The sequence below is a fragment of the Manis pentadactyla genome, chromosome 2, assembly GCF_030020395.1.
Source record: "Manis pentadactyla isolate mManPen7 chromosome 2, mManPen7.hap1, whole genome shotgun sequence".
Lineage (NCBI taxonomy): Eukaryota > Metazoa > Chordata > Mammalia > Pholidota > Manidae > Manis > Manis pentadactyla.
The window spans coordinates 214,384,801-214,409,918 of record NC_080020.1 but is presented as its reverse complement, the minus strand read 5'-3'; the positions used below and the strand labels follow the sequence as shown (position 1 = coordinate 214,409,918).

Sequence of the window (25,118 nt, the reverse complement as noted above, 5' to 3'; positions counted from 1 at the left end):
TGGATAAAGAAAAGTATGAAGAACACTATTGGGACATGATTGGACTGTGCATATAAGATTATTTCAGTGTTGCATTTCCTGAATTTGATAATTATACTGTAGTTTTGTTATGTCCTGTTCTCAGATTTACCCCAAAGTATTAAGAGGTGAAGAGTCATGATGTCTGCAACTTATTCTCCAAAGGTTCATTGAAACAAAGGAAATTTATACTTTTGGAGAGAGAGCAATAAAACAGATGTGGCAAAATGCTAGTAATTGGTGAAACTGTGAAGGGAATATGGGAATAACGCAACATTTCTTTAAGTTACACTTAAAAAATAAACATTTCATTAAGAGTTTATATGAAATACATTTTACTCAAGGTTTAAAAATCAACATCAGTCACTGTGAATCTGCAAATAAGTCAATTTCAGCCTCTGAATAATTTCTCACCTTTTCTTAATTCAAGTAAGTGGACATCTGCAAGCCAGGGTGAACTGAATCGAGAGAAGCTCCTTCTTGCTTCTGGGAATACCCCATCTCATCGAGGCAGTTCCCTTTGCCACTAGGGATTAGGCAGAGACCCCCACCTAAAACCCAAGGGGACTGGGACACACATTCTCTGGCTGTGACAGTAACTGCAGAAAAACAGTCATGGATGTCAGTGGCAGCAGTGTTGTAATGGCATCCAGTGCCCCATGCCAGCGTCACAACTGAGCTCTATTTTCAACCATAAACCCTGACGGAGGCAGTCCCCACACCTTAGTCTTACAAGAGTTCAGAAATCTTGTCTGGTTCTTTCCTTGGTGACTTCGCAGAGTTACACAATCCTCAAAGGTAGTATGTGCTCAATGAATGGACCACCTCTCGGCTGCCCCAGACTCCACTTTCTTGCCAGAAGTGAGATGGCAGGAGGGGTGGTTTCCATGTTCTTTAAAAAGTGGGTAGCAGTCAGGCCTCCAAGGCCAAAGCACAAAGTAGGAGGGTTCCTGGCTGACAGGGGCCATCAACTCAAAGATGTGAAGACCAGTAACTACTACTTAAAAGTCACTGTTACATCTAAGGATGGAAAAACTCTTTGGAATTTAAGCATGAAAGGAATGGAAAAGTACTACTTAACCTTCACAGAGGAGTGGAAGGGCAAGGCAGGGAGGGAACTTTTATTCTTTGTTCTGCGTCAGGAAGCGGCAAAGTTGAGTGCTTTTTATACACACACAGACTGACCTCATTTCATCTTTACAATGACTCCCACCACACTTGAGGGAACTGAGTCTTGAAGATGCTAAATAATTTGTCCAGGGTCACAGAGCTGCAATTTGCATGCAGACCGAGTTGATTCCATGTTCTGTTCACATTACACCTCACAGTAAATGTGGCAGGCAGGCAGGCAAGCAGGGAGGAGAGAAGGAAATGACCAAGTTATAAAGAATCTCCCTTTTGATATCTCATATTCCTTTGCAATTCTCTTAGGAACTTAGGACACTGTACTGACTATTTTGTGGATAGACCTACATACAGTCTGGGACAATCTGATAACTTTTTGAGGGAGAGACCACATCTCTGTCCCCGCTGTCTCTCCTACTGCCTTGCCTACAGTGCTTTGAGTTGAAATGACCTGGTCCTAGTTCCACTGTGTTCTTCTCTTCCACGGTGGCCCGAACTACAAGGGACTTTCTTTTATGCCAGTGAAAATGGAGGTTAGATTGCCACAGCCCAGTCTCTTGATACTCTCGTTGAATCTATCTATACCACACTTTCAATGCCAATAAACCACTTGGCTTTTGATTTACATCTTCAGTATAACTATTTTTACATTGGTATGATTTTTTTTAAGGGAAAGTGCTTTCAAAGTGGAAGCTGTATTATTGTATCACCGTGACTTTCCTGTAAGTAAAGTACTTTCCAATCAGACATTCTTGGAATAATGGAATAGTTCTCATTGATACAAAAGGATGGTTCTAACCTTTTGCTGAAAATTATTTTTGTGCTAAAAGGGAAGATGGCATAACTCCTCTTTCTTCAGTAAAAATATCCATGGGCTACTATTCCTTGCCTTCTCACAGTGATTTCCTTTTAAGGAAGAGCTGCTCAGAATGGAATTGGCATTCAGAAATTCCTGCTCTGCTGAGGGCCTTCACACTCCCAGGTTCCACGAAGTTCCGGTCTGTGGAACCCCTGGAGGCAGCTGGAGCATCAGTGCAGAGAAATGGGGAGACCTTGCCGTACGGAATGGCAGAGCCTTCTGGTGTGGCCTGTGGGTGGAGGGGTCTAGGCCCTCGGCAGGGCTGGTGGGGCAGGGCTGGCACTAATGAGCAACCGGGAGGTGACCTCATGCGGAGAATCTGAGAGCTGGGAACTCCTAGGGGCAGCACCCCAGAGCAGGGGAGGGGTGTGGGGTGGGCAGCTTCTGCTCCTAGGGCCGGAGACAGTGTTGCCCTGGGAGGCTGGTTACTGGTTTCTCTTCTCTCTTTCCGGCCGTCCTCTCTGTCCTACTGCCCCATTCTCTGTTCCCTCCTATGCCCCTTGCCTGCCTGCAGCCCCTGACTGGGATCACATTCCTGCTCTCTCACTGAACTTTCTAGCTTACATCTCAGTCTCAGGGCTCTGCTCTCTGGTGAGAGACAGGAGCAAACTGATAAACCGTGGGGAAGTGGCAGTTTATGCTTAGATGTGGCTGCAGGCGCCACCCCAGCAGAGTATGCCTGCATGGTAACCCAGTCCCAGGGCTCTACGTTAGCTCTCTTGCCTGCGGTTCTGCTCAGAGTCGGAGCAGTCTGCTGGGTGCTGGGTGTGTTACTGCCTTTATGTCACAAGAACCCTGTGGAGGTCGGTGTAGCTGGGGCTGCAGTGCATGCTTATGCCAGGTGGCACTGCACAAGGGTGCCCAGGTGAGGGGTGACAGTGGGTGTGCGGGCCATGCTCAGCCACCACTCTGTGGCCATCCAGAGGGGCACCTTCTTCTAATTTGCACAAAGTGCCATAGAGGCTGGCAGTAGCCCTGGGGGACCCCTATTTTAAAGTGAGGAAACTAGGATTTAAAGAGGTTAAGTAAGTTGCCCAAGGTAAAAATAAAGGTGGTGAATGGCAGTCAAGAGTGGTACCGAGGACATCTATGTGTAAATCCAGCAATAGTACAGGCGAGGAACTATTCTAAGAGAGGGATTGGGATTTTGGCTGCTGCTCAGATTTCCTGTCTCCCCATGAGAAGGGCTTATGTTTTCTGTAGTGACAAAGAATGACAGGGATGAGAGAGTGAAGACCGTGGCTCTCTAATGATGTCCCTCTGCGTGGGGTTCCATTTTCCTCCGTGTCCTGGGGGCAGGAGCAGAGAAGAGAATGTGTTCTAGAGTTGCCCTGGGCAGGTTGTGGGGGAAGAGCGGGGATGAAGAGGTTTCAGGAAAGAATACTTCAGGTGAAACACCAGAGAGTCTAACTTGGCTAAGGAAGGAAGATCAGTCAGGAGGGGGTCAGCAGGTCGGAAGAAAATGGAGAGAACCAAGAAAGTGAGAACAAGCATACAGGAGGTGAGAGAACTGGTGTGGTCAGAGAATAGGATGCAAGACTGATCCCCACAGGCCTGCAGCAGTGTAGGTGTTAACCATTTCTTGGGGTCGCCATGGGAGTGGGAGACGGAGCAGAGGGGCAGCACCTGGGAACTGTGAGACTTGGTTTATCCTCGTGGCACTGAAGCATTGGGTGGAGAGAAATATGGTCATGTAGATGCTCTAGTCTTAGATAAACAGAGAATGCTCAGGAAAGGAGGGCAAGGCTTGATAGCTGAATTGCATGAGCCTCAAAGATGTAGGAATCTCTGCAGGAGGGTCCAAGAGGGGTGGCTGGAAGCTGCAGTAAATGGGCTCTGGGATCAGGAGCGGCTTTCCCCTGCAAGGCCCGTACGGGGAGCTGGGTGCAGAGGAGCCCAGGAGGAACAGGACGGCCGGAGGGCTCAGGTGGCAGGTTCAGGAGGGAGAGGAGCATGGAGCAGTAAGGGACTTCCCTGGGTCCCTGTGTCTCTCTGTCTCTAGCCCTCCTTCTGTGTCCCTCACGTGTCCCTCTTCCTCCTCCCACACCACTGATGGTGAGTATTCCCTTGGGTTCTGTCCTACGCCCGCTGCCCTTCTCATTCTGCATGATTTACTGAGTGTCCCAACTACTGTGCAGGTATAGTTTCAATTGCTATAAAAGTGATGAGTCCTAAGTCAATATCTTTAGCCCAGATTCTCCTCTATCTTCGGGTTCATATATCTGAATGCTTTGCGAGTCTGTTCAACCAGCCTCGTGTCTCTTGAGGCAACTCCAACTCAATAGGCCCAAAGTGAACTCACAGCTCTGCATGAACATGGATCACTTATCTTCTCAGTATGTGGCACCTCTACGCTGAAAATCTGGGCATCTTCCAGATATCAGTAGCTGCCAAGTTCAAATCCTAGATAGTTCTCAGATCTGCTCTCTCTCTCCATCCCTACTCCCACCACCCCACTTCATGCCCACCCTGCTTCTAGAGGACCCCCTAAACTTCCTAACTCGTCTTCCTGCATCCAGTGTGCCCCTTCCGTCTTCTCCACTGCTGGAAATCTGGCCACCTCCCTTCGCACCTAATGCCCTTTGAACATTTCTAATCTTAGGATAAAATGTTAGCTCCTTAGCGAGGCACATGAGGCTCCCTAGCCCATCTTCCTGGGTTCACCTCCTATTTCTTCCTGTTCAGAATGGAACTTAGGGTCTTCATTCATGGAGATACCTCAGCTTGGACTCTTCCTTAGACTAACTCTTACCTTCTAAGACTCAACTCAGGTATTCCCTGCAAAATCACTTATTTATTGACTGGGACTGTACTCAACGTACTGTGTTTTCCCCAGTCCCATGAGTGTCCTGATCAGACATGCTCCTAGACGGCCTTGCCTTCCTCTGTGGTCTCCATCACTTCCCCTTCAGACTGACATGATGCCAGGCTCACGGCTCAAATACGTGCTGACTGAAGGGAGGACCGTCAGGTGGACGGGTGCTGAGTGACCAGCTGAGGGCACACACTGTCCCACGAGTGCTCTGTAGGAGGGAAGAGGTGGGACAGGCCTGTGAAAGCCCTAGTCTGCAAATTCCAAGTGACAGAAAAGTGGGTGGGTTGGAAGGCATGATGGATACTGAGTGTGGTTGGGAAAAACCCATGTGATGAAAAATCCCTAAGGTAAGAGCTTGTCAGGCGGCTACAACAGATCCCAGACAATCTTGCAAGAATGATGTCATCACGGGCTTCATTTGTCAGGAATCTGTACCCACGCTGGATGATTCACCACCCAAACTGCCGGGGGACCCTAACAGTTAAAGCTCCTGCATTCCTCTGCGATGCCTTAATGCATTCCATCTGATGAGCAGATACCACTTTCCTTTCTTTTCAAACCTCTCCCTACACAAAGCTATTCAAAGCCTACACTGTGGGCCAGAATTCCTCCACCAGGCTTGTGGTTTTAGAGACCAGGGAAAAGGCAAATGGGATGAAACATGACTAAATTCCAAGTCAGCGCACTATTTCTTCTTCATAAAAAAGAATATTGCAAGGGGTTCAGGGAGGGGAGAGAAAACTGGGAAGTGGCCAGGGTCCCTGTTACTTTCCACCCCCATGCAGGCTTGGTGGCAGGTCTTGCTTGCTCTTGCTTCCAGGTTCTACGAATGGTCCCTGTTTGTAGGAGCTTGAGGGGGTGAACATCTGCTTGGGCCTGGGAGAGTAAAAGTCATTCTTTGTCCTTAAAGGGCTAATCATGAACTGACAGGAGACACAGCGTCATGAACCTTGAGGAAGCAGCACAGAGGGAACAAACCTGGTTTTAAATCCTGCCTTCTCCCCTTTTTGTTAGCTGTCATCTTTCTAGAAGGGCAAATTCATTATCTTTATACCTACAGTGAGGCCTCCCTGTATATAGCTGGGAACAATGTTTTTCTCACCTGGGACAATGTAGTAAATGGTTTGGAGTTAGATGGACCTGAGTTTAAGTCCTGATTTTGCCACCCTGACAAGTTACTCAACCTCTGTGTGTCTATTTCTCTATAAAATGGGAACCTACCTAATAGGGAGGGATATTGTAAACTGTGTTAGATAATGCGTGTGAAAGGCCTCGCCCAGAGCCCAGAGCAGAGCAGGCACCCATCAAAGGTGCGGCAGACTAGATGGTATCCTCGCAGAGGCCCCTTAATTTGCTAAGGTTTTTGCAAATGAAAGCCCATGGCCTAGATCAGGGGGCCGGACGAGGGTCTGGGTCCCTGGGCATGGTCCTGGGGGTCCTACCTTGGGGGTTTGTGCTGAGACTGGCTTTCTGCTCCCAGCTAAGAGTGGAAGGGTGAGGCACTGGGAGCTCTCTCACAGCCAGGGAGAGGCAGGCGAGGGAGAAGCCAGTGTCCTGTAGCTCGTGATTACAAAGGCGGCCAGGCTGCAGAGAGCTCTAGCAGGGGCCAGGGGGCTCTGAAACCTATCCCTCTGAGAGGGCGGGGGAGATACTTTATGAGACCTTAAAAGAGGCTGTGAGTAGGAGGTTAGAGAAATGTAAGAGACGAGTATAAAGATCCTTCTAGCCAGTGCACGGCTGGGGAAACCTGGTAAATCTTACGCTTTCATTTGGGTTGAAGGAACTGAGGGAGAACAATGAATGGGGCTTCTGAGAGAAGCTTAGAGCTGGGCTGGGCTAAGAGGCAAAATGGGAAGAGCGTGACCTGCTGGCAGGGAAAGCTGCACACACACACAACACCTGCCCTGCTGCTTTGACGGAGGGCTGTTTTCCCCCACAGCAAGCCAGCCGCTGGGCGAGGGCAGCTGCCCATGAGGAGGCGGTGGTGGCAAAGCCTAGAGGACAGCAGGCAAGCTGAACAGACGGTGTGGGGACATGCTTTCGGAGGACATTCCTCCAGCCATGCTGGAGCCTGAAGTCAGGTCCTATCCTGGTTAGCGATGAACACTGGGCCACCTGATCCATCTTATCCATGTGACTGACCCACCACACTCAAAGTGTGAGCAGAGAAAAAGAGAGAGAGCAAGAATATCTGTGGTATTATAATTTCATGGAAGAAGAGGGCAATTAGGAAAAAAGTATCTTAAAAGCCTCCTCGGGTGGATGGGTGGCTAATGAGGAAAAGGTTGACAAGCCTCTTGTACCAAAGAATTTCCAGTGGCCCAGTCAGGATCTTCCAGCACATTTAGGAAGCTCCAACCAGCAATCTCCAAAGTGCAAGTGTTGGTAGCGAGGCAGGTGTTGGTAGATCCTTGTTTTCTTTCCACTGAGCCAGAAATTCCTACATCTACCAGGCAGTTCCTCTCCCATTTACCTCCATCTGCGGTCTCCGTGGCCACCAGTGAGCCCCAAGCCCTGGGAGGGGGACTTGAACAAGGAGATTAGAACTAACATGGCATGGCCTGTCTTCCAAAGGCAGGAAGGTTTTCTCAGGCAGACAAGACTGAGTGGTCTGTCTGATAAACATACCGTGAGGTAGGGTGCTGCTTACAAGAGTCCTGTTTCATAGGTCAAATCTGAATATTTCTGTCCCCTCTTATCAGCACATATTTACATCATCAGGGTGAGATCACATCCTTTCCAATCTCATCCTCCTTCCAGCCTTCCCTAACCAGATCAGTTTAGAAACACCAGGACGGACAGTGAGAATCCAGTTTCCTTATCATTACTATGTAAGTGCTGCTGATGTTTATTCTGAATAAATCTGTGGGGAATATGGGCAAATCATTATGTCGTAAGTGTCCATTACATTGGCTTCAACTTTTAGCCACCTTAATTTATTACATTTGAATCTCAATTATTAGCCTAGGATAGTCTGCTTTTAAATACTCTGTGATTAAAAGAAAGAGCAAATATTTTCCATCTTAATGTCTTTTAAATGACTACTATTTCATATTAATCAAATATGAAACTGCATGCAGCAAAGTTGTGATGTGGTTTTTATTTCTGTCTAGAATAGACACTATGTTTTTCCTGGCTCTACAATTTATTACCTATCTGATTAAAAAAACCCCCACGTTGTTGAGATATAATTTACATACCATGTGATCTGTCCACCAAAGTATACAATCCAATATTCTTTAGTATATTCACTGGATTGAGCATCCTCGCCACTGTTTAATTTTAGGAAATTTCACCCCCCGTTAAAGAAACCTTGTACCTGTTAACAGTCACTCCACATTTCTCCCCACTACCCCCAGGCTTAGGAACCACTTACCTACTTTCTGTAGATTATTAGTTAAACAAGTACATGTTTTTTAGCAAAATCATTTCACTTTCTAATTCTATAATTAACCAATAATTTAATCATAATTAGCCAATTAGAGTCATACCTAATATCTTGATTTTAGCTGGCACTTTGTGTGAAAAGTGAAGTTGAAGGTAGCCTAGTGGGAACTGTTCTTTATTACTAAAACTGCATTCCCCATGAGCACTAAGGCAACAGATTTAGCTTCCTTCCTGCCCACATAGGTTCACTTAACAGTCTGTAAAGTTTTTAAATTAAATTATAAATGCACCAGGAGCTTGCTCTTTAAGAATCCCTATGGTGAAGTTGTTTGTGAAGGCTAACCTCTAAGGTAAGAATCCACCCACATTCTTCTCAAGCACAGACACCTTAACTGGTCTAGTTTTTAAATCTTGGTTTCTGTAGACTTGGTTTGCTTGAGGGATTTCCTTTTTGCTCTTCTCTGCAGTGATTACTATGTGGCAGTGGCACTTAGCTCCCTGCTTGAAGGTCGTGACTTCCTTGTACAAGGCTGAAATGAATGGTTTCACTACAGACCTTTCACAGCTAGTGTGTGAGCTTCAGTGCCCACATGCACAGATGGTCCTTACTGATCATTACAAAGCTTGCCACAGAAAACAGTATGTCTGGAAATGGATTTATTTTTCCAGCCTCTCATAGCCATCTATCAGGCAATGGTTTTCCTCCTCTCTTAACACCTGATAAATTGGTGGACTGAAAAGGCAGAATCTAAGACACAACCACCAATGACTATATATTAGTCATTATATAGACCAAAAGGTGGGTCTGGCAAAAGAAATGATAAATAAGGCCTTTTTCCAACTCTTTGCCCTGACATAATACTCAGACTACCAGAATCATGTCTGTAGAATGACCTGCCTTCTACTTTTTCACAGTACTTTCTGGTTTATGGAGCATGTTTGTAGATGTGATTCACTTTGAATCTCATTACAATCCTGGGAGGTAGGTAGGGTAGGTCTTTCTTTTTCCTGAAACCAAGTGTGAGAAGTTGTTGGAAGTCAAATGGCTTGGTGGCAGAAATGGGTGCCTCAGCTGCAGGCCACTCTTCATTAAAGCTGTCCTCTGGAGAGGCCATCCATTTACTTCAACTTGGCTCAAAAAGATTCTGAAATTTCTTCTTTGGAATATTTTCCAAAATCTTAAGCACATCTTCAAATATCCTCAATGAAGGCAGTTTTTCATCTCTGATTCAGTGGTTCTCAAACTAGAACATGTGTCAGAATTGCCTTGGATACCTTGTTCAAATGCAGATTGCTCGGCTCCAACCCCAGAACTTCTGATCCATTAAATCCGGGGTGAGGCTCAGGATTTGTGCTTCTGGTTCCCCAGTGATGCTGACATTGCCAGTCCAAGGCCACACTTTGAGGACCACTATTCTAAGGAATTTATTTCTGCTAAGAGTGAATCATTTAAAACCAAGCCTAGTGACTAAGGTCGGGGATCAAGATAGGGAATTCCACCATGGGCCAAAAACAGTGGACAGCTATCAAGAACAGTACCAGCTCTGAGGGAAATTCACATAAAGAGCTCCAGGAAGGTTCTGGATAATGGCAGTTTGATTGGATGAAGCTTCCCAGTGTCACTACTTTAAAGGGGAGAACACTCTTTTGGATGTGCATTAAAGAATTCTTCTCATGACTGTTCAGGAACACCCTGCACAACAGAACACGTGTGAGATGTTCATTATCAACCTTTTATTTTCCAGCTTTAGAAAAAGAAAAGAAACCCTAGAGGTAACACCCAGGTTAGAGAGAATCAGTGTTTAGGAAGAATTCACAGCTATTTACAGCAGCTGAACTAGTCAGTCTGGTATAGCAGGAGTGAGTCCTTTCTATTCTGCAAACATGATGGGTGTGGAAGATGAGGGGAAAACTTTGCCTTTTCCTATCCTGACTTTTCTGTTAAGTTTAGAATGGAAAAGGTGCAAAGATCTAATTTTGGATGCCAAAGATAAGCATGTAACATTTTATGGAGAAAAGAACTCTAGCAGAAAAAAACCCGAACTACATTAGGTACGTAAGCTGGGAGTCAATCCTTCATGTCACAGCAGGGAAAAAAAGAAGCGGGGGACTGTCTGAATATTGGTTCTAATTTTATTTTCAACTCTCCTTCCATTCTTTAATTTACAGCAACTGCTGACACAAATTGGTGTGCCTTCTCTTCTTTGACATCAGTATTTCTCTTGAACTATGCATTTCCATCTGAAATGAGGTTTATTGTGCTAAAGCTTCCTTGGATTTAGATGGATGAAAACAGAGAGGGATCGATGGGGGGAGGGGTCGACTGCAAAACAAACTAAGCCGAGGCCGATACATGTTCAAGGCGGCATTTCACTGCCCAAAAAGACTATAAGTGGTATTAGAAAATGATACTGGTCTTACAGTTTTCAACATGTTGATTAAAATTCATCTGCTAGAGAACATAAAAGCTCTACTAACCTTCATCCCAGAACTGCCAGAATCTTCATTTATTGGTACCCTGTAAGTATGTAGTAACCACTTGTAGGATATAAGAGTACAGATGATCATAGTACACGTATCACTTCAATTTGATCTAAAATTCAGGCAAAGGCAAAAGAAATCACCAGCCTGATCCTCATCCCAACCTTCCCACGTGAATGGACACGGCTGTGCACAGCACAGGGACTGATTTGGCTCCATTACTGGTCACAAATGGCTCCTGGTCCAACTCAGCCAATGGTCCATACTGACAGAGGTCATCTGCAGGCTCCATCTGGGACCCAACTCAGTGCCTCAGGGTTTATTCTCAGCTTGTGGGTTTTGATGGGTTCTGGGCTAGATGGTTAACACCAGGATTGAAACGGCATTTTGAAGCTTTTTTGAGCTAGCACTTCCATCAAGATACCCATGTAAAAAATGTAGACATATGTCTCATATTAGCAACTAAAATACAGAACAGACATCTGACCCCATGGTTTTTCTGCATCTCATTCCACCCTCAGCTCAAGCCTGGGCTTAACCTATAAGCAATCCTCAGCTATCTCTGAAAACCCTCCATTTTTAATCTTTACCCATCACTCACTTCACTCTGGGAACGGGAACTGGGGTTAAGGTAAAGCTCTTTGCTTTGTACATTGTTTGATAGCTTAGAAAAAAGGACAGTTCTGTGTTTCAGTTATAATTCAATGTGACAAATGTTCCTGACTCAGTATGGCCGCATGGAAGCAGCCTGACCGTAGGTCATAATGTTCTCTGGCTGGAAGTGGCTGTGCCCAGCTGCCATGCCATGATGTCACTTCCTCTCTAGTACCGTCCAGGTTCGACCAGTGGTTGGCCAGCCTGAAGAACATGACAGTGCCTATTGTGGCCATGAGGCCAGGAGCCCAGTGGGCTGCCCCAGCCCTTCTTCAGGTTCAGGGGCAAGGCTGGCATGTGCTCAGCAGGCGCCGCTCTCAGTCACAGCCCTCATTGCTCTCCTGTCTGGCCGGCCACAGACACTGGGCTGTGGAGACTTAAAACTAGTTAAAAGCTGTATTCTGGCCAAAATGTCTGTGGTCGATTAGTTTATTTTATGATTTAAAGAATTCTATTATTAATGAAAGAGAAGTAGACTCCTAAGTATGAGCTAAAACTGAAATAAAAAAGGCCCATTCTTCAGGCAATATTAATGGAAGCTTTGTGTATAAATAACTTTATATATTGATGAATAAATGGTGCTTAAAACTAAAATGTCTGTTAGTGATTCACTGGGTTCTAAAGACTGGCCTTGCCTTCTGTGGTCAGCAGTCTTTTTTCTCTGTAATTCCATTATTCTAGACAGAAAACAGTTAATCCAGTATGACTTAGTATCTCACAAAAGATTCTGCTACAACATTTTCTGCCAAATGTTCATCTTCTAACAGCTGCTTTTTTATTTCAGTGAAAGGTACTTGAAATAAAATCATTGTTCTCTGTGAAAATTGCATGTTAAATAATACAGAGTTACCAGATTATTAAACAGCAAAGGCATTTGATAATATTAGCACCAACCACAGGTTCCACTTGTGCTGATGCACAAAATTTTGAGTAATTAGTCATTGCACAATATTGTATTTATATCTTCTTTGCTTGAGCTGTTAGGCCACAGAATCAGTAGGCAGGCACTGCTGTAAAAGGGTTCTCTGGGTTATTTATGTTTCTGCTTCCTTACGGTCGCTGCTTTACTCCTGGGTGTTGGGCCAGGTCCACAGTGAGAAAATGAAGGAAGGAACTGAGCAATTGTGCTGTGAGTCTAAGTGCTGAAGGCTGTTGTGTGGATGATTCACAACCAACTGTGTATGTCTTGGCTGGACTACCTAGTAATCTGGGTCCCCATAACCCAAATTTATCACATACTGGCTGATCTGTCACGTCATCAGGGGGAGAGTGTCTAGTTAAATGAAGGCTATATGTCTATCAGGAGTAAGTTAGTGTCTAAGGCCCAGGTGACAGGGTAGATATCTGAACTAGCATTATGTTGCAAAAGAGCTTCCTTCAAATGTTATTTACTTTAGATGAAGGATATATTTGTGCTCCAAATGCTTCTCTGTCACGTAGATCAGTCATTTCCCAAAATGGATGTGCCTGTCTCCAGGTCACCATGCTGACTTACCCTGCAGCTCACCACCTTCCCCTGCCCTCTCAGAGAAGGTCCCTGGGCTCCCCGAGTCAGTAGGCCCCTGAGCTGCCCTCCACAGCACCTCAGATGCACCCCCATCACAGTGCTTCTCATGGTGGGGCTACACAGTCTTCTAGACTTGAGCTCTCTGTGGCCAGGGACTGTCTTATTACACCACCGTGCCCCTGTTTTGCCATCATTTCCTACAGGGGTCTTTTCCATTTCTTAAAGGACTGTTCTAATTCTAGAGGTCGTTTTTCTTTCAACCCTGGAACTACCAGGATGCTCCAAGAAAAAGGTGACACACGGCCTCAGGATCCTGACTCTGAAAAAACCCTATTTATTTAATTTTAATTTCAATTTTTCAAAATATACAGCAATTTTTTTAGTGAAGTATGGTTGATACATAATCTTATATTGGTTTCAAGTATACAACACAGTGGTTCACCAGTTACCCATATTATTAAATCCTTACCCCCACTAGTGCAGTTACTATCTGTCAACATAGGAATATGTTACAGAATGATTGGCTATACTCTCCATGCTGTACTACCATCCTTATGACCAACTTCTATTTGAGAATTTTTGTGCCCCTTTTTTCTCACCATCCTCACCCACTCACTCTAACCCCTCCCTCATGAGAGCCATCAGTCACTTCTCAGTGTCTTTGAGTCTACTGCTATCCTGTTCATCCTGTCCTGTTTTGTTTTAATATTCCACAAATAAATGAAATCATATGGTATTTGTCTTTCTTTGACTGGCTTATTTTGCTTAGCATAATACCTTCTAGGTCCATCCATGTTGCAAATGGCAGGATTTTTTATGGCTGAATAATATTCCATTGTGTATATGTACCATGCCTTATTTATCCATTCATCTATTGATGGACACTTTGGTTGCTTCCATATCTTGGTTATTGTAAATAAAGCGGCAATAAACATAAGGTGCATATATCTTTTTGAATCAGGGATTTTGTTTTCTTTGGGTAAATTCCTAGAAGTGGAATTACTGAGTTGTATGGTATTTCTATTTTTAGTTTTTGAGGAACCTCCATATTGCTTTCCACAGTGGCTGCACCAATTTACATTCCCACCAACAGTGTAGGAGGGTTCCCTTTTCTCCACATCTTCACCAACACTTGTTATTTCTAGTGGCCATTCTGACTGTGTGAGATCATATCTCATTGTAGTTTTGACTTTTATTTCCCTGATGATTAGTGAGGTGGAGCATCTTTGCATATGCCTGTTGGCCATCTCTATTTTTTCTTTGGAAAAATGCCTATTCATGGCCTCTACCCATTTTTAAATCCCATTAATTTGTCTTTTTGGTGTTGAGTTTTATGAGTTCTTTATATACTTTGGATGTTAACCCCTTGTCAGATAGTTTACAAAATATATTTTTCCATGCTGTAGGCTGCCTTTTTGTTCTGCTGATGGTGTCCTTTGCTGTATAGAAGCTTTTTAGTTTGATGTAGTCCCACTTGTTCATTTTTGTTTCCCTTGCCTGAGATGTGTTCAGGAAAAAATTGGTTATGCTTATGTTCAAGAGATTTTTGCCTGTTTCCTTCTAAGAGTTTTATGGTTTTATGATTTACATTCAGGTCTTTGATCCATTTTGAGTTTACTTTTATGTATGGAGTCAGACAGTAATCCAGTTTCATTCTCTTGCATGTAGCTGTCCAGTTTCCCTAACACCAGTTATTGAAAAAGCTGTCTTTTCCCCAATGTATTTCATGGCTCTTTTATTGTATATTGATTGACCAGGTATGTATGGGTTTACATTTGGGTTCTCTCTTCTGTTCCACTGATCTATGGGTCTGTTCTTGTGTCAGTACCATACTATTTTGATTACTGTAGCTTTATAGTATGGCTTGAAGTCAGGGAGGGTAATATCCCCAGTTTTGTTCTTATTTCTCAGGATTGCTTTGGCTGTTTGGGGTCTTTTGTGGTTCCATATGAATCTTTTGCAGCATCCCACAGGTTTTGAACTGTTGTATTTTTGTTTTCATTCTTCTCCATGTATTACTTGATTTGTACTTGATTTGTTCATTGATCCATTGATTATTTAGAAGCATGTTGTTTAGCATGCATGTGTTTGTGGGTTTTTTGTGTTCTTCATGTGATTTATTTCTACTTTCATACCATTTATTTCCATTTTCATACTGAGTAGTTGCTTGATACAATTTCAATCTTTTTAAATTTCTTGAGCTCTTTTTGTGGCCTAGTATATGATCTATTCTGGAGAACATTCCATGTACACCTGAGAAAAATGTGTATCCTGTTGCTTTTGGATGGAATGTTCTGTAGATGTCTGTTTAGTCCATCTGATCTAATGTGTTGTTCAGTGCCTCTGTTTCCTGATTTATTTTCTGTCTGGTTGATCTATTGATGTAAGTGTCATGTTAAAGTCCCCTAATATGAACGAATTGCCATCTATTTCCCCCTTTAGTTCTGTTAATATTTGTTTTACCTATCTAGGTACTCCTATGTTGGGTGCATGGATATTTATAATTGTTATATCCTCTTGTTGGATATCCCCTCTATCATTATATAATGTCCTTCTATGTCTTTTGTTACTTTCTTTGTTTTAAGTCTATTCTGTCTGATCTAAGTACTTCTACTCCTTATTTTTTCCCTATTATTTGCATGAAATATCTTTTTCTATCCTGTCACTTTCAGTCTATCTATGTATGTCTTTAGGTCTGTAATGACTTTCTTGTAGGCAGCATATAGATGTGTCTTGTTTCTTTATCCATTATGCCACTCTATGTCATTTGCTTGGTGCATTTACATTTAATGTAGTTATTGACAGATATGTATTTATTGCCATTTTATTATTTATTTTCTGGTTATTTTTGTAGTTCCTCTCTATTCCTATCTTCCTTTCTTATTCTCTTGTTATTTGGTGGGGAAAAACCCTAGTAACCTTCACTCTAGCAGTTTTAAAAGACATGAAGAATAAAAAGAGAAGGTCTAATATATGCTTTATGGGGATTCCAGAAGGAATGATTGAGAAAATAGCAGAGAGGTGATAATAAAAGAGAATGTTGAAAATTTTTCAGAATTGATTCTGAAAAACACATATACTAAAATTCAGGAAGAACAGAGTCATGAGCAGTATAAATAAAAATAAATTTCAATCTGGACTCACTGTAGTAAAACTGCAGAATGGCAAACATCAAGAGAAATTCTTACAGAATAATACTATTCTTCTATTCAAATGTGTTTCTAAAAGCTACAGTTGAATTTTCATAGCACAGACATCTTAAGCCAAGAGGTGACACTGTGTTTGTAATGTTTTATTTCTTAAAAACTACCTGAAAGAACAAACTCTTAAGAACTAAGTTGGGTAGTGGGTCCATGAATATGGGTTCATGATACCATTCTCTATGCTTTTCAGTATAACTGAAATATTTCTTAATTTATAAAGAAGGGAGGAAGGAAGGAAATCTGATTGGCCTCGGGACTACTGAGGTAAGTCGTAAATGTATTTGATGCAAATTATGTTCACTTACAACATAATTTGCATAAGTAGACTCCCACATGCTAAAACTAGAAGCTAAAGAGCAGAGTAAGCAGACAGGTAGACTAAAACTATGTTCATACCTGAGAACAGATGGTCATGGGGCAATCACCTAACAAATATAACCATGTTCTTTTTAGTCCCAATTTTGGTTTGTTTTGACCAAGGAAGGAAAAGAATATAAAACTTTCAGTTTTTAGAGAATCTTTCAGAGGAGATATAATTCACCTAACCTCTGGACCCGCTCTCCCCAAATCACATAGCTTTTTCAGGGGTTGTACCATAGTATACAGCACTCCTTTAGTTTTTAAAGGAGTGGAAATAGGAGGAGGAAGGTGAGAGTGACTAGTTGCCCCTTTAAATTCTGTCCCACTGTAGGAGCTTTTACTTACACAGATAAACACTTGGCATTCATGCCACTAACAGTTTATTCACACAGAGCATATATCATCGACACAGAACCTCATACCATCCCTTCTTATTGGGAGAGGGACTAATAATTCCTGTCCCTCAATTAGGCCCACAGAACACTCTAAATCTAGACTTAGATTTTCTTTTCTACCTCCATGCCCCTTGTCTCCAGGACCACTGCTCCTTTTTAGTCTCTGGCCATATTTGAGTTCTGAAACAGAGTCAGGGACCCCAAGTCCCCTTGGGAACCCCTGTATTTTCTAGTACTAGGCATATGAACATGCATGTCCAGTTCTGACAGGCATGTCCAATACCTCAGGAAAATGGAAAAAACAGTCTTGTATTTGGCCTTGGTTCAGTTCCTCAAAGTGAAGATGACATTTCTGGTAAGCAGTTACAATTAGATTTTTAGAGCCCTGGGTTTTCAACTGATCATATGCAGGATTAAGAAAGATAATTTAAAATACTTACTTCTGCCTGATTAGCTAGTAAATGAGGTGGTCTGCTGATGTGGAAGTAATATAATAGAGCTAATACGGCCCCCCATGGGCATGACAGATGTCTTGTGCCTTGCTGATCAGTCTCTTTAGCAATTACCTTGTCCTCTATCCTTTCTTTATAGTCAGTGAACTTTTTGTCATCTTCATTTTCTCTCTGGCCGGAGTCAGCAGAGTTTGCACAGCTATCATATCCACTTATTGATATCATTCCTAAGGTTAATATGGCTATTTCAGAGCCTCATTTTGGTTCTCTTTATTCTATGATGCCAATTTCAGAGATGTCACGTACCTCTCCTAACTAATATTTTTTGGCCTGGCCTTTCTATGACTTCAGGTAAAACAATCTAAGGATACTTTTCAACATAGGAAACTAGGTAATTTTTCTTTTCAAATAATTAAAAAAGAGCATTTGTATCTGAGATTTATCCTTTCTCTTGGCATATTCAGTGTAGAACTTAAGGAATATAAGCAATCCTGTAAACCCTCTAGTTTCCTGAGAACTCTAGGGCTCAAGGAGGTTAAGTGACTCTTCCATACACACTAGTTACCTTCCCAGAACAAACTAGGGCTCCTTCCTTGTTTCAGGACAGCCTTTTATTATATGCCAAGCATTGCAGCAAGCATTGGGGTTGCCACAAAAGAACTCTTGAGCTGGACCTTGAGGATGTGTAGCAGTTTGTTAGGCAGGGAAGGAGGAGTGTTTTTTCTCTCCTTAAACTAGAGGGCTAGTTTGAGGATGTTAAAAAAGGGGAATTATATTTGTCCTAGCCTCTCTAGTTAGCAGTTCAGGCCCCTATTTAAAGAAGTTAAGTGAACAGACGATTTGGTCATGGTCTCTAGGAGTGGTTTGGTCGTTCAATGACAAGAATGGATCAAAGTGATCTGTGCATGAACTTTTGCTATCTGGACTAGACTGTCCATTGCAGTCAAGCTCCTTGCCCTGTATGGGAAGATGCTGGAGTTGAATGGCAGTGGGATCCGGGTTTCTTTCCAGTAGTGTACACAGCCAAGGTCATGCCTACTCTGCATAATGGTGAGTGATGCAAACTCCTGGTACATGCTACCTGGTACCCCCAAACTGTCCAGTTCAGGTAAACAGACACATAGGGACCTACTAATGAGTGCCAAGATGCATTGAGTGCTTACATGTGCCAGGCACTGTTTTTAGGGCTATATGTCATACCCTAGAGATATTGTGGGTTTGGTTCCAGACCACTGCAAGAAAGTGAATATGTAATAAAGTGAGTTAGATGAAATTTTTGGTTTCCTACTGCATATAAAATCTATGTTTACACTATACTGTAGTCTATTAAGTGTGCGATAGTATTATGTCTAAACAAACAATGTGTATACCTTAATTAAAAATAATTAATTCCTAAAAATGGTAACTATCATCTGAGCTTTCAGCGAGTCATAATCTTTTTGCTGGTGGAGGGTCCTGCCTCTAAGTTATTGGTTGCTGACTGATCAGGGTGGTGATTGAAAGTTAAAGTGGCTGGCAATTTCTTAATAAGATAACAATGAAGTTTGCCACATTGGTGGACTCTTTCTTTAAGGAACAGTTTTTCTGTAGCATGTGATGATGTTTGATAGCATTTTATCCACAGAAGAACTTCTTTCAAAATTGGAGTCAATCCTCTTAAGCTCGGGTGTTGCTTTACCAACTAAGTTCATGTAATATTCTAAATCCTTTGTTATCATTTCAACACCCTTCACAGCATCTTTACCAGGAGAAGATTTCTTCTCAAGAAACCACTTTGCTCATACATTAAAATTTTATCCTAGGATTGCACCAATTCTTATAATTCTGTTCTCCTGTTATTTCTGCCATATCTGCAGTGATTTCCTCCACAGAAGTCTTGAACCCCTTAAAGTCACCCATTAGAGCTGGAATCAACTTCTTCCAAAGTTCTGTTAATATTGACTTTTTGACCTCTTCTCATGAATCATGAATGTTCTTAACGGCATCTAGAATGGTGAAACTTTTCCAGAAGATCTTCAATTTAGTTTGCCCACACCCATCATAGGAATCACTATCTATGGCAGCTACTGTTTTATGAAATATGTTTCTTAAATAATATGACTCATAGGTTGAATTGATTGCTTGATCTATGGGCTACAAAATGGATGATGTGTTAAGAGGCATAGGTAAACAACATTAATCTCATTGTGCATCTCCATCAGAGCTCTTGGGTGGCCAGGTGCACTGTCAGTGAGCAGTAATATTTTGAAAGGAATCTTCTTTTCTGAGCAGTAGGTCTCAACAGTGGGCTTAAAATATTCAATAAACTATGTTATAAACAGATGTGCTGTCATCCCAGCTCTGTTGTTCTATATAGAGCATAGGCAGAGTTGATTTAGCCAAATTCTTAAGGGCCCTAGGATTTTTGGAATAGTATATGAGCACTGGCTCCAACTTAAAGTCACCAGCTGCATTAGCCCCTAACAAGAGAGTCAGCCTGTCTTTTGAAGCTTTGAAGACAGATATTAACTTATCTCTAGTTATCAAAGTCCTAGAAGTCATCTTCTTCCAATAGAAGGCTGTTTCATCTACACTGAAAATCTGTTGTTTATTGTAGCCACCTTCAGGAATTATCTTAAGCCAGACCTTCTGGGTAACTTACATAAGCACTTGCTGCTTCCCCTTACATTTTATATGTTATGAAGATGGTTCGTTCATTAAACCTCATGAACAAACCTGTTCGCTTCCAACTTTTCTTCTGCAGCTTCTTCACCTCTCTGAGCCTTCACAGAATTGAAGAGTTAGGGCCTTGCTCTGGTTTATTTAGCCTTTGGGTTACGTTGGAATGTTGTGGCTGGTTTGGTCTTCTATCCAGACCACTCAAACTTTCTCCGTATCAGCAATAATGCTGTTTCACTTTCTTATCATTCATGTGTTCACTGGAGTAGTACTTTTAATTTCTTTCAAAAACTTTCTTTTGCATTCACAACTTGGCTTGCTGGTGCAAGAAGCCTAGCCTTTGGCTATCTCGGCTTTGGATACACCTTCTTCACTAAGCTTAATCATTTCTAGTTTTTTATTTAAAGTGAGAGATATGTGCCTCCTCCTTTCACTTGAATATTTAGAGGCCACTGTAGGGTAATTAACTGGCCTAATTTCAATATTATTGTGTCTCAGGGAATAGGGAGGCCCGAGGAGAGAGTGAGAGACAGGAGAATGGTTGGATGGTGGAGCAGTCAGCACACACACACATTCATTGATTACGTTTGCCATTTTATATGGACGTGGTTTATGGAACCCTAAAACAGTTATGACAGTAACATCAAAGATCACTGATCACAGATCACAATCAAAGATATAATAATAATGAAAAATTTGTAATACTGTGAGAATTACCAAAATGTGACACAGACATGAAGTGAGCAAATGTTGCTAGGAAAATGGTGTCAATCAGCTTGACACAGGATTGCCACAAACTTTCAGTTTGTAAAAAAAAAATGCAATATCTGCAAAGTACAAGAAAGTGGAGTGCAATAGCAGGAGGCCTACCTGCACATGGGTTATTGTATTTAAGTGGGACTGTATGGTGCTTCACAAAGTAGGCAGTGCCTTTGCAAGATTTTGCAACTTCTGAAGGCCTAGCGAACTGGAGCAATTACAGAAGCCTGTTTGTCATGACAAGTGACAAGGAAAGTCAGTGCTGAAAAGCCAAAAAGGAGAGAGCCTAGGCTAGGCAAACTGCGACCAAATCAACAGGCAGAGTGGTATAATGGAGAGTGCACAGATGTTAGAGTCAGGCAGACAGACGGACCTAGAGTCAATTCCTGGCTCTGCCAATTTACCAGCCAAAATGATTCTGAGAAGGTTGTTTATATAATTTCTTCCTCTCTAAAAGGGGCACGCTCTTACAGGGTTGTTCTAGCATGTGAGATAGTGCACAACGAGTCCAGCACAATGCCTGGTATAGAGTAGTGCCTTTTTTTTCAACTTTAGCCATAGAATTCTCACGTTCCCAAGAATCTGTAAGAATCAAGGAATTTCAGATTGAAGATGCCTCAGAGATCATGCACTCCAGACATATCATGTTTGGGTGTATAGCCTGAGCCCCAAACATAATGACCCATTTGCCCAAAGCAGCTGCTGGTTAATAGCTAAATCAGGACTAGAACTCAGGTCATCATCTGCCCTTACCCACTGGGACTGATGATTACAGTTAAACCATATGTAAAACTTTTGAGATATTTCACCAGAAAGGTGATTTAGGCTGATCCTGTTTGTTCACTTCTGATTATTTTCTCCTCACAGAACAGCTGATTTTTCAGTATTCACTGGAGGTCACTTCTAAAGCATGTTCATTTGCTTTCTTACGTGTGTTAATCTGCTTGGGCCACCATAACAAAACATCACAGACTGGGTGGCTTATTTAAACAACAGATATTTGTTTCTCTCAGTTCTGGAAGCTAAAAGTCCAAGATCAAGGTGTTGGCAAGGTAGGTTTCATTCTGAGGCCTCTTCTCCTGGCTTGCAGATGGCCACATCTTGCTGTGTGCTCACACAACCTCTTCTTTGAGTGTGCATGGAGAGAGAATGAGCTCTCTAGTCTCACTTCTTAGAAGGACATTAATCCTATGGGCTCAAGGCTCCATCCTTATGACCTCACTTAACTTCACACCATTATAGGCCCTATCTCTAAATACAGTTACATTGGGAGTTAGGGCCTCAACATAGGAATTTTGGAGGGGACACAATTCAGTCCAAAGGACTGCTACATCTGTCATGAGCCATTCCACTCACGTCTGTTCAAATAGGAGGTATGTGAGTAAGGAAGTGTGTGAACCACAAAGCACTTAAACAGGAGGCATCACCTGTGGCCTGGCCCCTTTTACAGCTCCTCCAGGTCTTCAGTCATAATATGATGTGGCAAAAGCAAAGTCTGGGTCATTCAACATATTATTAATGGGAGAATGAGGTTTGAAGAGTTAAACTGAGATATGTGGGCAGACCCATTCAGAAAGAAAACTTGAACATGAAGAAAGTTTCTCTGAAGATCTGTTGTGCTGTTGCTTCTCGGCCTTTTGGCTAAGATCAAGTGTAGTATCTGTTCTTATCAGTTTAATATCTGATACGTCCTCTATCTGAGGACAATATATTAAATGGATTTTTGGAGCAGGGATATGGAAGAGGAGCTTGCTCCGTCCACTCCATGCATCGACATGGTATTGCAGTACTTCCGGGAACAGTACACCCCCTCCAGGGGGGAGTAAAAAAAAAAAGATCTGCTGTGCTTTTGAGTGATGAACAGAAACAGTGCAGCTTTGACATTTATTCTGATATTTCCAAGGGACGCTGTATAAAATAACATGTTTTGCAGAGAAATCGTTTCTTTAGAAAGACTAAGGAAAAAAAGCCTATCAGAAGTGTGTAGTGAAATATCCAAGACTTAAGGAGGCTCCCATGCCCTGGGTCTGAAGGTAATGTGGATCTATTTCTTCAGTACTAGGAATCTGTCCCCTCAGAAGTCATCCTAAGTCAAAGGGACACTTAGCTTACTTAAATAGAGATTTTGGGATGCTTGAGAGGTTCATTATGAGACCAAAGAGTGAACTGTGGCCAGTCACTGGCTCCTTTGTGACGCTAATGCCAGTACACCTTTTGAGAAATGATGTCACCTATCTTGCTAGATGTGGTTCCAATTGTTTTCCAAATCATTTTTGTCCGAGAGTCTTATTTCCTCCAGATTTCAAAATAGTACATGTAAAATACAGGATTACAGAAACTCAAAGAATTCAGAATAATATGGAGTAGAATACAGAAGTCCTTTCCAATAACTTCTATCCTATTCTCATTTCCAGTGAGTAATGATGGTAATAAGTCTGGTGGAGTTTTTTCTAGATTTTAAAATACGCCTTCTACTTATAGGTAGCTAGAATTATTTTTAAATACATGGTGCCATACTATTATAATTTGACTTTCTCCTACTGATCATTATGTAGACCTGTCTGATCATTTTTGATTATTACAAACCAAACTGAAATAAACATTCTTGTACAGATATTTGTATGTATGAGCACTTCTATAGGATAGACTCTTAGAAGGAGATACATACTAGATCAAAGGAAAAGCATAGTTAAAAAACTGGTACTGTCAAATTGCCCTTGAAAACATTGTATGAATTTATGTTCTCCCCAGAATTATATGAGAGCATGAGTTTTCCAATTTATTTGGACTTTGACATCATAAATTTTTTTTTTTTGTGGCTGATCTGGTGGGCAATAAAGGGGATCTCACTGTTACTTTGATTTGCATATTCATGATTTCTTGTGAAGTTGAACATTGTCTCATTTTGTAATTTTTATACTCAGTGAATTGCTATTTGTATTATTCTAGAGAATTGTTTGGTTTTTTTGAACTGTAGAGGCTTCCCATAATTACATTAATCTCTACTGTTGAAAATACTTAAATTTTCTGTTAATAGATATTCAGAGTGCATGAATGTGCATGGAAAAAAATCTGGAAAGACTTACACTAAAGGATTACAGTAAAAGGATAATCTAAGTGTAGGATTACAGGTATTTGACTTTGCCCTTTATACCTTTTTTGTGTTGTCTGCTTTTTTCTCCACTTGAACACTAAGCGTGTACTAATTTTATGAGTAGAAAGAAAACAAACCTTTAGTGGGAGAAAGGTGATAGGGCTCTCAAGGCAATTCTAAAAGAGGATTTCCCAAGGTACTTTCAATAGTGGCATTATCAATAGATACACTGAATTCTCCTCAGGTCAAAATTTGAAGGAAACAGTAGTTACTTCTTGGATAATAAATTGATATGGCAGTACAAATTAGTTTTATTATTTTAGAATTACCTCTTTAGCACCCAAGATTCTATCACTCTTTGCCTACAGTATTTTACTCTCCCCGTCCTTTTTCAAGTAATGGCAATCAACAGTGAGGGGCACTCAAGCATCTTGGCTATAACATAAGTTTCTGGACAGAAATGTGCAAAGGCTCTATTTAAGGACAAACTGGCTTCTGAACTAGAAAGACTCCTCAGAAACTCTATTCACTGTCAACAAATGCAAAGAATGCATGTGTTCATCAGAAAGAAGGTGGCAGGAGGAGAGTGGTTTGCTGGGGAAGCAGTTTAAGGGTCATCACACAGACGAACACTGGCGGTGCCCGAGCAAGAGCTGGTGAGCATTTGGTCCTCTCAGCAGGACTGTGGCTGAAAAGGAAACAGCACCTTGGCTTGCCTGAGCTCAGAAACATCTCTTAAGAGCACCTAAGCTTACTGGTTGTAATTACATCTGGCAATAATAGTTTGGCTTTCCACAGGCCAGGCAGTTGGGGATGGGAAGAGGGTGCAGGTTTGGGGAAAAGGTCATACCAAGATGGGAATAATGGCCCCTCACATGCTGCGTTTTCAAAGACTGAACTGTCGTCATTCTGGATGGTACCTCAGAGGTGGATTAGTGGGAGCCTGTCCTTGAGAGCAGCATGGATGCCTGAAGGCCAGACCCCAAGATGGGGGGAATATCCTAGGAGAGGTTACCTGGGAAAGCTTTGGGCGCCCGAGCCGCCCCGGCAAGCACACCTCTGCCCCGCCCCGCACGGAGTGCTTCCACGCAAACTTTAACAGACATGATCTCCGCTTCCCGTTGTTGCTGTCTCTTATTTACAGCTGGCTCTCGAGCCCTGAGCTGTCCCTTGGGGGCATCCATGCAGCTGGGCTGACGCTGCCTAGCGCCTCACTAGCAACTATGAAATCTAGAGGACTCAAATATAATGGAAAGAAAGGGGGTTAAAGAGAATCCCGCATGCCCCTGACTTTTGATTACTCCCAGCTTACTTAATATACTCTGGATTAGGAAGATTTATTATAAAGTGA

General features: G+C 42.3%; 1 protein-coding gene and 1 non-coding gene across 7 annotated transcripts in view; one reads left to right on the top strand and one right to left on the bottom strand.

The window, feature by feature from the left end:
* The window catches only part of RBKS (ribokinase), a 110,081-nt gene that overhangs the window by 14,823 nt on the left and 70,140 nt on the right, over nucleotides 1–25,118 (bottom strand). The gene's annotated exons all lie outside the window — the stretch shown is intronic.
* Nucleotides 22,295–22,485, top strand: LOC118921668 (U2 spliceosomal RNA). The gene has a single exon (XR_005028457.2). It is a non-coding gene; the product is annotated as a U2 spliceosomal RNA (small nuclear RNA).